The sequence below is a fragment of the Ambystoma mexicanum genome, chromosome 4p, assembly GCF_040938575.1.
Source record: "Ambystoma mexicanum isolate Mex_15411 chromosome 4p, UKY_AmexF1_1, whole genome shotgun sequence".
In the NCBI taxonomy this organism is placed as follows: Eukaryota; Metazoa; Chordata; class Amphibia; order Caudata; family Ambystomatidae; genus Ambystoma; species Ambystoma mexicanum.
The window spans coordinates 560333539-560349368 of record NC_090927.1 but is presented as its reverse complement, the minus strand read 5'-3'; positions in this window follow the sequence as shown (position 1 = coordinate 560349368).

Genomic DNA, 15830 nt, shown 5'->3' with positions numbered 1-15830 from the left:
CATTGGTCGATAGCTCATCAGACCTTTATGTATTGAGCACTGTGGAAATATTTTTGAATCTATACAGATGATTACGTTCTGTTGCTGTTTTTATGTCACTGCTTTGTAAACATTTTAGAATACATTTTGTTTTAACCAGATGTGTACTCCACTAGTGTGATCTAATCATGTTACACTAGATCTAACAACTGTGTCAACCACCACCTAGCACTAAAGGGAAAAGTAGCCTTGACTCACTTTGTTTTCCTACCACAGACACAACCTACAGCCTCAGGTGACTTCATTAACTAGGGTGCTGGGGACATTGATATCTTACCGTTTGCATTTAGAATGCTGTTTAAGTTAGTAAAAGGAAAAGATTTTTAGAACAAAAAGAGACCACAAATATTTTTAAGCAGGCAAACACTTTTGGATCACCTAAGTAGACTCATTCAGATAATAAGCTAGGGCAAAGTCAATGGGCAAAAGTCTTATATAGGATGAATCACTTCCGGTAAGTAGAAAAGTGTTTGCACAATGTTTTAGAAGTCTTTGAAGAAAAGAAGAATCAAATGTAGGGCCACAACCTGATTAGACTTGTGAGTAGTAGAAGATGCAAGCAACTCGACAATGAGAGGTAAGTTCTCACAGACTTTACAGTAACTTTGTATTGAAGAAAAAGTGCAGCAGAATACTTCTGATACTGTGCAGCTCTGCAGATCTCACTGTTCCAGAGCCTGAGTTGTGGGGACAAGAGGGAGGACTTCGGGTGACTCCTACACTGCAATTGGGCAGTCAATGCTCGCAACCGGCAATCTTTCCAACAAGTTAAGCACTTTGGTGTTTCAGCTCCTCACGACTACCGCAAATAGCAACACTGTGCTTTCTGGCTGTCAAGATGGACTATCCTTGATCTGGGTTCCCGCACTTTGTTGAGGGGGCTCAGGCTCTGTCAGTCCTGCTTCCTGGGAGTCCAGAGGATCTTCCTGGAGCTCTTGGCCAGCTTAAAAGCAATGCACACAATCTGGTGTTCCTCTCCCTGGCTATACGGTTTCCAGCAGCAACTGTGTGAAAATTCAACCAGCTCTGAGAAGGATGTCCAGGTGAAGGGGAGAAGTCGTCCTTGCAGGGGCCTCTCTGTCGATATGAATTTGGAGTTTCTGTACAGCAGCAGGGCTTCACTGAGCAAACCAACGGTCCAGGAGTTGCAGCAGACGACCACTTCAAGTTCTTCTTCGGTTCCTTCGTCCATTGGTCGACTCTGCCTTCCAAGCCAAAAGCCTCATCTTGTATTCAGTTCTCTCCCATTCATTCTCCTACGAGACTAAGAACAGGGAGTTTCGGGCACCTCCCTCACTTCTTGCCTACCCCAGACACCCTGGAGCCAGAGGCGGGCTTCACTCGTGAATCCCGCCAACGGCAAAGCGAACAATGGGACCAGACCTGGTTTGGCATGCAGAGTAAATCTCAAGAAAGACCTTTCCACAAAGAAATGTGGAAAAAGAAGACCGGGGCCATTTTGGCAAAAATGGCCCACTTGGGTGCTTTGCTGCAGCTGCAAACGCAGCCCGCGGTAAATGCACACAACGGTAGTTTCAACAAAACCACTGACATCAGCCATTCAGTGAGGAAAGGGTAAAATAAAAAATGCTGCATGAGAAGCTAGACAAAGGGGATACTAGGTAACCCCTCCAGCACCCTATTGTAAAATAGTGTTTGCTGGGTCTAGAAAGTTACAAATGTAAGTAATGTCAATTTCACTTTACTGCTCTGGGAAAAAGTATTTTATCCCAGAGAAGGTATTTAAACCTTTGAGAAATATGAAAGACTTCCCTGTGCCACTGCACTGAAGGTGCTGTGTGATACAATGTAAAGATGATGCCTATGCAAGTTGTCAGACTCTGCAACCAAAAGAAGCACAAAGTCCAGAAATCACATTAAAATACATGAGAGAGTAGGATAAAAGGTCTCACTCTCTCCAGGTTAAAAAAAATTTGTCCTCAAAATCCAGCAAAGTTGCTGAGGGGTCTTTAAGGTTTAGGGAATTAGCACATTTCTGAGAATTATACCTATCAACAGGCTTATAGGGAACATGTAAGTATATGTTCCATACTGATGGGGGAAGTGATTGGGTCTCTACTGTCAGGTGGGCAACTAAGCCCATCTCATGTGCAAATCATCTTCCGTGTCACACTAATACTCACCACTTTATTGGTTACACAAACTATAGGGCTCTTTGATACATGGCCCTCTACCATTTGTTTGGCACCCTTGTATCCTTCTGGAATATTCCACAGGCTACCACTCCAGGTGCAGGGTGGGTCGGCGTGATCATATACACAACCCTGTGGCATTCCTCTGGGCTAATATGTTATAAGATCCAGAGCTCTAGAGGCCTGATGTGAGCATGCAGCATGGGCCAGGATTGATCCTTTGGCCCAACCTCCAGCCACTTCCATTGCTTGATGCCAGTGACCTTCCTGTGGTGAGACAAGTGCTTCTTCATCTCCTTGGTGGTGCGCTGGTACACCCCAAGTGCACTGATGTGGTGGGCAATCTTGGCCCAGGATTGGCCCATGCTGCCACCTTGGTGTGCAGTGAGCTGCAACCGGTAAGGTGCTCAGATTGTACGAGCAACTCTGACCCCAAGACCTCCATCTCCTGTTGTTTGAAGTTGGATTTCTGCAACCAAGGTGTTGGAGAGGAGGAGCCATCCCCGGAAGGTGGCAAGTTGAACTGCTAGGTCATGGGGGTCAGAGTGGCAGGTGCAAAGTGTATGGTGGGAGTAGTCATGGCTAGCGGTGAGGCAGGAGTGACCTCCCCACTGGGGGGATTCACAGGTTCTACTTGGGTGGAGGTCCCCCTTTCCTCATCCAGAGTTGTGGGAGGTCATGCATAGGAGTGCCATGTTGTCTTCAGCTGGGGCGGTGGGGACACTGTGCTCGACTGGGTGCACTGGTGCAGGTATGCTTGGCGGTGGCCTTCTAGCCCCTGGTGCAACCTCTTCATGGACACCTCTGGTGGTAGAGGTGCCTGAGTTTCCGTGGTCACCTGCCTGCCCCTGCTCCTCATGGACCACCTGCACAGACTGGACGATCCCTCCTGTGGGTCTGTGTCAAACCTGCATACACATCATTCCCTTCCCTCTTCCTTGTCTGCAGTAGACCACATGTACTGACACAGTTGCAATTTATCCGACAAGTGAGGCTGATGGTTGTTATGGACGCTCACTTTGGCATGGTTTCAGACTTAGATGAGAGTTATGCCATGGGTTGGCAGACAATCCGCAATGGCCTGGGTGCATTCAAGGCTTCCACACGTGTACCATGAGTTATGTTTGTAGGGTGCTTGGACACTACCACGCATGGATGGTGGCATACACACATGAACACATGCAGATACCCAAGGGTATGCGAGGCTCCACAGGCATGTTCACGTGCCACATGTGCATGCCGCTTCTACTTGGAATCAGGGGTTTGTGTTGCACACTTTTGACCGACAGGACAGTGCCATGTACTAGGTGACCTGTGAACATTGCTGTGGACTGCTTGACTCTTTTAGTCAGGAATGTGATGCAGCGTACATACATGGTCAATTGTGTGGGACGCCATAACTTGCATATGGTGATGTGCCACTCACATGTATCTGCATGTGCCATGGGTAACTATGAGTAATGACTTCAAGATGCACATGTCCATGATGTGTGTAATGCAGCAGACATGACCCACTGGTGTGTATGACTGGAGTGATTGGCATTGCATCCACTCAGCGGGCTGACTGTTAGTAGTTGCTGCATCTGTTGTCATTGACTGTGTATGTCATGTACATGATTACGATGTGACACAGGCTGGCTAATGTATGCTTGGATCAAGACATTTGCATTGATTGACAGTAGGTGTTGGAGTGTTTGCTGAGGCCTGGACTACCGATTGTCTGTGAGTCTGGTCTGAACACCTTGTGGCCCTGGTTTTTGTGTTCTTGACACCTGTTTGTGTGACTTTACTGCTATAGGCGTTTAATATGTACATCTTAGATATGGCAGGACCAGCATCTCCATACATGCACACGCGTCATGATCCTGACAACAGTGCGTGCCTCACAGCTGGAATCTAACAGTCAACTGTATGTTCTGCTGCCTGATGGTGGCAACGTCGGCTGAGGTGAAGTGCGCCACTGTTGGCTCACTCCTGCTTGTGACCTTGCACTTGTTCAGCACATGTGCGTGAGCCATGTGTGTAGGTGAATGTTATTTCATGTCGACTTATATCTCGCAACGCTATCACCATAGGGATAGTCTCCAGGTGCTCTATAATGATGTTGAGACAGATGGCGATGGGACTGGAATATTGCACAGCATTTCATGTCACTAGACTGATGCGTGGTTCCGTTGAATCTGAACCCATGGACCTAGGGCCCTTTACGTTGAGGTAGTATACTTAGAGATAGATGGGGATGCAGAATGTACTCAAACATTAATAATCAAACCAACACAGGAAGTTTGCAAACTTGGTCTGTTTTATTTGCAATTGTCTAAAACAGGGAGTTACAGCCGACATCAATTTCGCAGATGCTATGTGGCTCAGAAAGCTTTCAGTTGCTAGGGGAGCCACATAGCATCTGCGTGTAGGCTGCACCACGCATGCGCAAACCGAGAGACACTTCTCTGCCTCTTCTGCACCATCACAGACTTGACCATCCCATGTCTGGAGACGGCTAACCTTTTCGACATGCCATTCCTTGATCTGCACACCAGGCTGCTTACCATTGAGACGCAGCTTTACTGTGTTTGACCCAACGCTGATGACCTCGGACACTGTGTGGAACCGCGCGCTATCTACATCCAGTTTCTACTTATGAACACCTTGACAGGGTTTGAAATGTATCTGTTTGAATATACAACGTCTATTCCTTCAGACTGTTGCGTATAGCCCGAAGGCGCTCACCATTTACCAGCGATGACGGTTTGATTTGTGATTTACCCGCCTATATTGCTCTACTCCTGTGCCTACACCGATTACGAGTCCTGATGGTAGTTCGGAATTTTTCTATGAACTATAATATTTGATGATTCTACCTTAGAACCAACTCTCCGAACTGGAAACACCGAATACAGTGTCAACATTGTTGATATGTGCTATGTATTGGTCTATAGCTCATGAAACCTTTATGCATTGAGCACTGGGAAAAATGTTAATCTAACCAGATCATTCACATACAGATGATAATTGATGATATGTGCTATGCATTGGTCGATAGCTCATCAGACCTTTATGTATTGAGCACTGTGGAAATATTTTTGAATCTATACAGATGATTACGTTCTGTTGCTGTTTTTATGTCACTGCTTTGTAAACTTTTTAGAATACATTTTGTTTTAACCAGATGTGTACTCCACTAGTGTGATCTAATCATGTTACACTAGATCTAACAACTGTGTCAACCACCACCTAGCACTAAAGGGAAAAGTAGCCTTGACTCACTTTGTTTTCCTACCACAGACACAACCTACAGCCTCAGGTGACTTCATTAACTAGGGTGCTGGGGACATTGATATCTTACCGTTTGCATTTAGAATGCTGTTTAAGTTAGTAAAAGGAAAAGATTTTTAGAACAAAAAGAGACCACAAATATTTTTAAGCAGGCAAACACTTTTGGATCACCTAAGTATGCTCATTCAGATAATAAGCTAGGGCAAAGTCAATGGGCAAAAGTCTTATATAGGATGAATCACTTCCGGTAAGTAGAAAAGTGTTTGCACAATGTTTTAGAAGTCTTTGAAGAAAAGAAGAATCAAATGTAGGGCCACAACCTGATTAGACTTGTGAGTAGTAGAAGATGCAAGCAACTCGACAATGAGAGGTAAGTTCTCACAGACTTTACAGTAACTTTGTATTGAAGAAAAAGTGCAGCAGATGACTTCTGATACTGTGCAGCTCTGCAGATCTCACTGTTCCAGAGCCTGAGTTGTGGGGACAAGAGGGAGGACTTCGGGTGACTCCTACACTGCAATTGGGCAGTCAATGCTCGCAACCGGCAATCTTTCCAACAAGTTAAGCACTTTGGTGTTTCAGCTCCTCACGACTACCGCAAATAGCAACACTGTGCTTTCTGGCTGTCAAGATGGACTATCCTTGATCTGGGGTCCCGCACTTTGTTGAGGGGGCTCAGGCTCTGTCAGTCCTGCTTCCTGGGAGTCCAGAGGATCTTCCTGGAGCTCTTGGCCAGCTTAAAAGCAATGCACACAATCTGGTGTTCCTCTCCCTGGCTATACGGTTTCCAGCAGCAACTGTGTGAAAATTCAACCAGCTCTGAGAAGGATGTCCAGGTGAAGGGGAGAAGTCGTCCTTGCAGGGGCCTCTCTGTCGATATGAATTTGGAGTTTCAGTACAGCAGCAGGGCTTCACTGAGCAAACCAACGGTCCAGGAGTTGCAGCAGACGACCTCTTCAAGTTCTTCTTCGGTTCCTTCGTCCATTGGTTGACTCTGCCTTCCAAGCCAAAAGCCTCATCTTGTATTCAGTTCTCTCCCATTCATTCTCCTACGAGACTAAGAACAGGGAGTTTCGGGCACCTCCCTCACTTCTTGCCTACCCCAGACACCCTGGAGCCAGAGGCGGGCTTCACTCGTGAATCCCGCCAACGGCAAAGCGAACAATGGGACCAGACCTGGTTTGGCATGCAGAGTAAATCTCAAGAAAGACCTTTCCACAAAGAAATGTGGAAAAAGAAGACCGGGGCCATTTTGGCAAAAATGGCCCACTTGGGTGCTTTGCTGCAGCTGCAAACGCAGCCCGCGGTAAATGCACACAACGGTAGTTTCAACAAAACCACTGACATCAGCCATTCAGTGAGGAAAGGGTAAAATAAAAAATGCTGCATGAGAAGCTAGACAAAGGGGATACTAGGTAACCCCTCCAGCACCCTATTGTAAAATAGTGTTTGCTGGGTCTAGAAAGTTACAAATGTAAGTAATGTCAATTTCACTTTACTGCTCTGGGAAAAAGTATTTTATCCCAGAGAAGGTATTTAAACCTTTGAGAAATATGAAAGACTTCCCTGTGCCACTGCACTGAAGGTGCTGTGTGATACAATGTAAAGATGATGCCTATGCAAGTTGTCAGACTCTGCAACCAAAAGAAACACAAAGTCCAGAAAACACATTAAAATACATGAGAGAGTAGGATAAAAGGTCTCACTCTCTCCAGGTTAAAAAAAATTCGTCCTCAAAATCCAGCAAAGTTGCTGGGGGGTCTTTAAGGTTTAGGGAATTAGCACATTTCTGAGAATTATACCTATCAACAGGCTTATAGGGAACATGTAAGTATATGTTCCATACTGATGGGGGAAGTGATTGGGTCTCTACTGTCAGGTGGGCAACTAAGCCCATCTCATGTGCAAATCATCTTCCGTGTCACACTAATACTCACCACTTTATTGGTTACACAAACTATAGGGCTCTTTGATACATGGCCCTCTACCATTTGTTTGGCACCCTTGTACCCTTCTGGAATATTCCACAGGCTACCACTCCAGGTGCAGGGTGGGTCGGCGTGATCATACCTCCCCTCCCAATTAGCCCAAAATCTATCATCACTCTTGTAGTCTTCCAGTCAATTAAAGTTTTGAACTTGGCCTTGCAGTAGCTCTCTGTGCCTGAGAATAAAAGGGAGTATCTTCTTGGTTTCGGTTTAGCTGGACCCAATGTCTATTTTGATCTGTCCATGTAATTGGACACCGCTTTTGAGCTTTTTACTGCATTTAATATTATTAAATGATGAACTTTTGACACCTTCAGTGTTTTTCCATTCCACCTCAAACAGAAGTGTGTTTCTTTCTCACGTTCATGTAACTACTGGATGGACAGCAAGGCTCACGGCGGCCTCGACTTATTGGTGCTGGGCTAGCCAAGCCTTTCTTGTATTTCTCCTCTGCCATTAGTTATTTTTCAACTGCTCCACACTGAAATACCCTTTTCAATCACGGGATTTCAAGTCTTTCTTAAAGTGCATTGTGGAATATGCAGGTTCTAAACATTCCTAGGTATTATACATTGGCGCATCGCTGGAACTATTCACTATGTAGCCAGCCCTAATATCACGTTGTCTACTTGCGTTACTGCGTCTGTACAAGTGTGAACTGATTTAGCTTTTTTTGCAGCATTTTCTGTAGCATGAGCATCTTCATCTTGAGCCTGAAATGTTGCCCATCTTTACCACCTCCTTTCCAGATCTTATAGAATGTCTATGTTCTTTTACCTTATGCATCTTTTCTGGGTACATCAGTTCTACTTTGTATGATGTCACCAGTTTTCTTTCTCACTTGTTTTCACACTCCCTCCGGGACTTTGTCCAAAAGGCCATTATTCCTACGTGACTGCATATAGGGTTTTCTCAATGGATACCTTTTTTCCAGGATTCTCTGTGGTACAGGCATCCTCACTGGTACTGCACATGTCTCAATTTCTGGCTCCCAACATATAGGCAACACAAGAGCTGGGATTTTGGTGGGGGTACTTCACTCCTCCTCTTCAAATCCCAACTGCTTGTACAACAAAGGGGTACATTAACACCCAGGCTCCACATAAACAGTAACAACTTCCCTCCACTCATGGGCAAGATGTCTGGAAAGTCATGATGGACAAGTTTTGGTGTCGAAGATTTTAATTTATTGATACTGTACAACAGTACATTTGGGCTAATGTGTGGTGCTGTAAAAGAGGCAGTGGGGGATGTACAGGGGCATGTGTGATGGTGCAGTGCTCAGGGGGGTGTTGCTTCAGGATTTGTTGGCACATGTGGAAGGGGGGCGAGAGGGAGGAGCAGAAATATGAGGCGAGTCCGAGTTGGAAATCAGGGGCAGCTTGCTGGGCCTCCCACATTTTGGCCTGTGGCTCAGCCTGGGATTCCTGGGATGTCTCAGAGGCCAATCTGTCCTCCTCCCCAATGTCTTGGCTGCTCTGGCATGTGGTTGGCCTGCATGCAAGTTTTGACACACAAGGATGGGTGCCGTGGCATGCATGGCCCTTTCCACCATCTCTGGTCTCCCCTCCGGCACACATGACTCGCCATTATCATATTAAATCTCCCTGACCCACCCAAGTGTGCCTCAGTTACAGTATCAAAGGTGGAGCCCAGTCAGTAAATGTCTTGTCTGATGTCCTTGCCAGATCTGTTAATGGAATTGAGGCGGCTGGATATGAACTGCAATATCCTGTGTGATGTTGCGCCCATCCTCAGCCACAGTGCCAACCATCCGCCGCTGCAGGAACTCAATGAAACCACTGCGGAGGAGGGCTCTGATGTCAGCAGTGACTCAGGCTGAGATACTTGGGTGCATCACAGGTGATGCACAATGTTGGGAGTGATGGTGGGGGAAGGTGATGTGTGTGGAGTCTCTGCTGCTGGTGTCTGCATCCTATTCCTCTACCTGCTTGAGGAGCATGTTGTCCATGGCCAGCACCTCTGGTGTTGCCTCATCTGCAGACGGGGCGTTTGGGAAACACATCCACATGTGTACAGATGGTGATTTGCACGGCACTCCTCCTGTCTGGAGGAGATGTGCTCCCCCCAGTCGGCTTCCTTCTGTCCTTACTGGGTGACTACCCTATGGACAGGCAGGTGTTGTTCTCCCTCCTCACTGCTGTAGAAGTATTCCACATGGGCCCCTTTTTCCGTCATCACAGCTGTGAAGTGAAAAAGAAAGGAGACATGCCAGACTTTGACATGGCATGGATGTGTGCAAATAAGTGACATTACTGTGGAGACCTGTTGCGGTTTATTGGCATTCATGTGCCCCTAACACATCTTCCCATTGAACCATTGAAACACTGTTTTCATCCATGTATGAATGACCCCACAGATGTATTGGTGCTTGCATTGGTGATGAGTCAGGTGTTTGTGTGTTTGTATGGTGGCAGCCCCATGATTCTTTGCATGGCTGTGCATGTGGGTGAAGGTGCTTAGCATGTGGTTGTTGTGTCCCCTGTGTTCATGTGGTTTGACATAATTGTTGGTGCTAATTTAGGGGTTGTGTATAATATGTTGACTTTTGTCAGTGAAGAATTGACACATGCAGTATGGTGGTATGCTCCCTTTGATTGTGACTAAGACATCTTTGTAACTTGTTTGTGTGTGTGTTATCTGTGGAATCGCTGATGCATGTGAGGATCATGTGGTGTACTTGTAATGGGTATGGGTAATGGCATGTGCGATCACATGTTGTGATCTCTTTGAGCCAATTGTATGAATTGTTGAAGTGGTGTTTGGGTGTCAGAGACGAGCATATGAGAGGATGCACAAAGGTGATGCGCTTACTACGCATGTCTGTGCCTATTGCTGTGCCACATAATCCTGTGCATACCTCCTCCAAGATCAGGCTCAGAGGCTTATCTTCCATGGGCATCAATCACAACCCAGTGCAGTAGGGCTCTCATCTGAGGGCTAGGGATACACTCTACTGGGTGAATTTTAGTTTAACCCGCCACTTCTCATATAACCAATTCTTTCGGATTTCCCTGTGGTGTGTTATTTCGATGCTCAGGGCCTTAATTTTCTTTGTGAGTCTCAGCCTGTGTCTGGTGGCTGTAGATTAACTCCACCATCAGGTCCAACTCACCCTTCGGCAAAGTTCATCTTGCCCCGTTCCTTCTTTGCACCTCCCATCTTGCAGGACATCACAACCTCTGTAGAGATTGGGGCCATTGGTGTGATGGTATTTATTGATTGTCGGAGGAGGGTTTGGCATTTGATGCTGATTAGTATATGTGCGTCATTCAGTTTTGTAGCATTATCCATGTGTACTACGTTGGTTGAGTGTCTGCGCAAGTGATGTGGCCATCATGTGACCAGGGCTGCATCTTTTTCCTATTGTGCACTTTGTTTGCTGATTGGGGAGCAACAAGGCATTGATGGTGGCACATGCATAGTCATGTCGATTAATGCATTTCATCTGTTTCTGTCTTGTTATGTGTTGGTATGTGTCTGTCTTGATGTGTGATGTGTATGTCCTATGGGCTTTGTGTCTGTCTTGCTTAGTCGGTCAGATAGCACTGCAAGTTGAACGCTCGCCCCTGATATCTGTGAGCAGCCTGATGTGGAAGGTTCACGGTCAACTCAGCCTTTTGTCTCTCTGAGGTTGATAAATTGAGTACCTCTCTGAAGGATGATAATAATTGCATCTGTTATTTCAGTGCTCTGTGTAGTGCTATATAAGGAATAGATATTATTATTATTGTGTTTGCCATGTTGACATTGTAGGAGTGGTCATGGTATATATTTGTGTTAGGGAAAATTCTCTTTTCTGTGCTAATACCCTTCAACCTTAGAGACCCCGAGCTCTGCTGCTGGCCTTTAGGATTTTTTAATTTTAACCCTGGAGTGAGTGAGACCTTTTTCTCACTCTCTCATATGTTTTGACCTGATTTTGGATTATGTGTTTTCTTTGTTTTTGGAGTCTGACAAACTCCATAAGCATCTACTTTTTGTATGGTAACACACAGCAGCTTCAGTGCATTGTCACAGAGAAATCCTTTAGATTTCTCAAAAGGTTTGAATAACTTTTCTTGTGTGAACTGCTGTTCCCAAGAATAGTAAAGTTACATTGACTTTACTTAACTTTTCTCTTTGTGGGTCCAGCACACACATTATTATGTGGAGTGCTGCAGGGTTACCTAGTAGCCCCTTATCCCACATACTCATGTAACCATTTTATGTTAGCCTCACTACTTTAAATGGCTGGTGGCAGTGGTTTAATTTTCCTACCATTGTTCTTTTCTACCACAGGCTAAATACTCAGCTGAAGTATAGCACCCATGGGTGACCATTTTGTCAAAATGATCCCGGTCTTCTTTTTTCACCATTTTCTGTTTGTGAGATATTTCTTGGGTTTTACTCTGGAGAGCCACCCTGCTGTTTGAGTGACAGCTAGGATTTTCATGAATGGGAGAAACCTGTTTAAAAAAGTGAGGGTTTTGGGACCACTGGGAAGAACACCCGATGAAGAAACCGTGAAAGAAGCTTGCTGCATCCTCCTGGATCTTTCAATTGCCCTGTGAAGCCCTGCTGCTGTGCTGAAACCCCTTTTTGTGATCGACCAGAGAAGCTCTGGAACAGACGACTTCATTCCTTGGGTTAGTGGGAATAACTAACCCCGAGACGAACTCCACTGGACCATCTTCCCCAACTGGCTGTACTTCTTTGCTGCTGCAGGAACTGAGTGCCAGGGGTCGAGAAATCCATGGTAGGGTGCAATGTCTGCAAGCTGGCCAGAAGCTCCAGGAGTCTCCCCAGGACCCTCTAGAAGCAGGATGCCAGGAGCTCGAGTCCCCTCACCAGTGTGCAGGACTCAAGAAATGAAGGAAGCCCAACCAGTGTCCAAGATCTGTGGTGATGCTGTTTACCGAGCGCTGAAACCGTGAAGTACTGCTGATCTTAAAAGAGCTTGTAGCTGCCACAGAACTCCGAAATGCTGCTGCAGGAGTCCTCCAGATGTCCTCCCTCGTATCCCCATGACTGTGGCCCAGAAAACCAGCATCTGCCTCACTGCAACCAGACAGAAGCCAGCTGGACCACTCTTCTTCTAACCAATGGTACTATTCCCACTTGGGGTACTTACCTCAGCGTCTTTAGCTTTGCTCTTCTCAGTTGAGACTTACAGTAGCTACTTTTCTAGAGTTGATTTCCACTCTACCCTTCACAGTGTAACCGCTTTTGACCCAACAGTGATGTTCTTCAACAAACTCTCTAACTTTGTGCAAGACTTTGCTATCTAAGAAGTGCCTCAGTTTCATGGACGGTGCTCCAATTGACTTTGGCTGTCCTGGCTCCCTGCAGACTTTCTAGTCCACTTGACTTTGATGGTTACTGTCCCTCAGAGGTGATAATTTGGTTTTAAACTATAATTGCTGGTACAGGTTTTTATCTAGACTTTTTGGAAGATTTAAGTGTTCACGTGCTCCGAGAACCTGTTTCACTTTTTTCCTTTCTACAAACCTCGGTATCTACGAAGTGTACTAGTGATATATAAATTACATTACTGTCCTAGTTAGTAAAGTCACCTCAGGGTGTAGGAAGTGTGTAAAAAACACCTCTAAAGAGTATCTACTAGATTTGTGTTGATTCTGGAAAATAATGATAAAGTATATTTGATTGTTATCTATATTGCCCTTTTTAAAGGATGCTTATTTAAAAAATTCTGTTAAATAAATAACTATCTTAACTAAAACTTTGAGTGTACGTGTTGCTTGTATTTGTGAATGTAATTGCTACAGCTCACATTTACCTCTCTTGAGATAAGCCTGGCTGTTTAGTCACACTACCATTTTGTGTAGTACAGGCCTATACCAAAAGGTGAGTTACCTAATACCAAGAGGACAAGTATTGTGCAGTCTCCCACAGGGTTACTACATCAATTCTTGCCTAACATTTTGACATCTGTTGATCTGGATATTCTGCCATTTTGTGGCGTTATGTCAGAGTTGGGATGTCCGTCATGTAAGGTGCACATGTCGGTGGTATGCTTTCCTCCTTGTTCCTGCCTCTTTGTGACATGTGCGTTTCTGTGGGTGTGTCCAATGAATTTTGGGTATATAGTTGGGTGTGCCTGCACGGGGTGTCCATTCTTTTTGGGGTGTGTTGGTGGTTGTGTTAATTATGTTTTGTAGGGCGTTCTGGCTCTCGGCAAGTGTGACACACAAAGCATAAGTTTGAAGGTATTTAATAAACAGCATTGGATCTGGGGAGAAGTGTGAGTTAAACCATAAACGTGATGGTGTAAATATGATGCACAATACAGGTATGTATGTTGTGTTTGGCATGTTTTTTGCTTGATGTGTTCACTTATGCTGGTGTTGGTTACGCCGATGGAAGTTGTATAGGATACTTGTGAATGTTTGTGCTTTTTCTTGGCAAATCAGGTGTCACTTCTTAATTTGTGAAGGTGTAAGGTCCGCTAGTTTCCTGTGTCTGACGTGGTAAATTTAACATTTTCAACGTATCTTACATTGTACATACAACAAAATTACTTTTCATGTAACTTACGCACAAAAGACATACTTAGTAAATTTGGGCCCCATATAGTTTCATAGTGAAAAAACTTTAAAGTGACACTACAGTGCTAGTTTAACACAAGATTAACCCCGAAATTCAGAAAGTGTTGGAACCTATGCCACATTAACAATGATCAGCCCATTAGAACCCTGATAACATCACTGAATGCATACTCTAGTGCCTTTACAACTCTCTCCTTCTACCAGTACACTTTGCAAAGAAGACAGACTGAGAAGTGTAACTATGGTTCTGCAGCAGTCTAGAATAGATCAGTAACATAAATTGGAAGAAACGGTTTACAAAACCTCTTCGTTTGTTATATCATAAACTAATTGTCAGTATAGCTAAGCAAATTGAAGAGCATATCCAGGTGAAAGGGTAACAATTATGGCCTTTATAGGACAACCCTGAGGAAATACAATTGCATTTGTCAAATACATAGGTTTATCACGACAAGAAAAGATATGGGTGTCATTACGAGTTGGGTGGTGTGGGATAAATGTGGCAGTATTACCTTATACCAGCGCATTTCCACACTGCACAACTATGATGTGTGCCGAAGGTTGGAGGATTCGCCACCAGTTATGAGCTGGAGGTAAATGCGCTGACTTTCTGCCCATTTTTGGCACAATTACTGCAGCAGAACCTCTGCTGCGGTAGGTAAATCCGCTGAAATAGCCCCATTGAGTCCTGTGAAAAAATAGGGAGTTACACCACCACCGTCACTTGTAATTCAGCAGTAATTCCACTGGACCAAGTGGCGGTATCAGAAATACAGTTTGGTGGTATCTGGGTGGATTTACTGCTGAGATACCACCAAACCCGTAACGACCCCTCTGTATTGCAATACATAAAGTTGACATTTTTCTAGTTCATGGGACTGCAACCTGCATTTAACATGTCTTGGACTATGAAATGATCCTGCACCATTAGCTATGCTTGCTAGGGCATATAGCAGTTGTAGTTCAAAACATATGGATATCCAAAGAGTGCAGACACCGGTTCTATTGTATATATACGTGTAGCTTCTCATCACCATCAACCACTTTCTAAAGTTATTCCACCATTATGAGCAGCCAAAACAAATTAATATTTGACATGTAATATATTTCAGTATGTTAGTATGCCCCATATGTCTTGAAATTGGGCATACCAATGTTTCACTATAGTTGGTACTTACCAGTGATGCCATTTGTGATGTCATAAGTTTGCCAGTAGGCTGCAAAATGATGCACTCATAATTAAGGCGGTGCGGATTCCAACAATTGTTGAATTTCAGGGTATTTATTGAGCTATATATGCCGCCACCTACAAAGTCTAAAGTTTTTGATCTAATGTAATAGCCATGTCATATGCATTGCTATCAATGCGTGCCCTGTAGCTATCCTTTTGGGCATTCTTCCTGTATCACGGTTTGCCAATGACAAGGAAGGTTAATAGGCGCTGGCACAAGGAGGAGGATGAAAGACTGGAATGAGGAAACACTAGAGGGACTGTAATGAGGAAGAGGGAATGGGATGTGACAGAGGGACTGGATTCTGGATATTATCAATTGTGTATGATAGGGTGGCAATAGCTGCCTTGTAGTTAACGTGATAGCCTTGAGTCATAGGAAATCAGAACATTCTATTGCTAATAACCTTTGACTTGCATGACAGATATGGATGATATTTTCAAAACAAAAGGATTGTCATGGGCCTGCCCAGAATGGACATGTTGGGAAATATTCATCAAAAAAAGAAAAAAGTTAAGAAAGCAGAAAACTGCTGTTTTAGGCTTAAAACCATACATTTTCCAATTGAGGAAA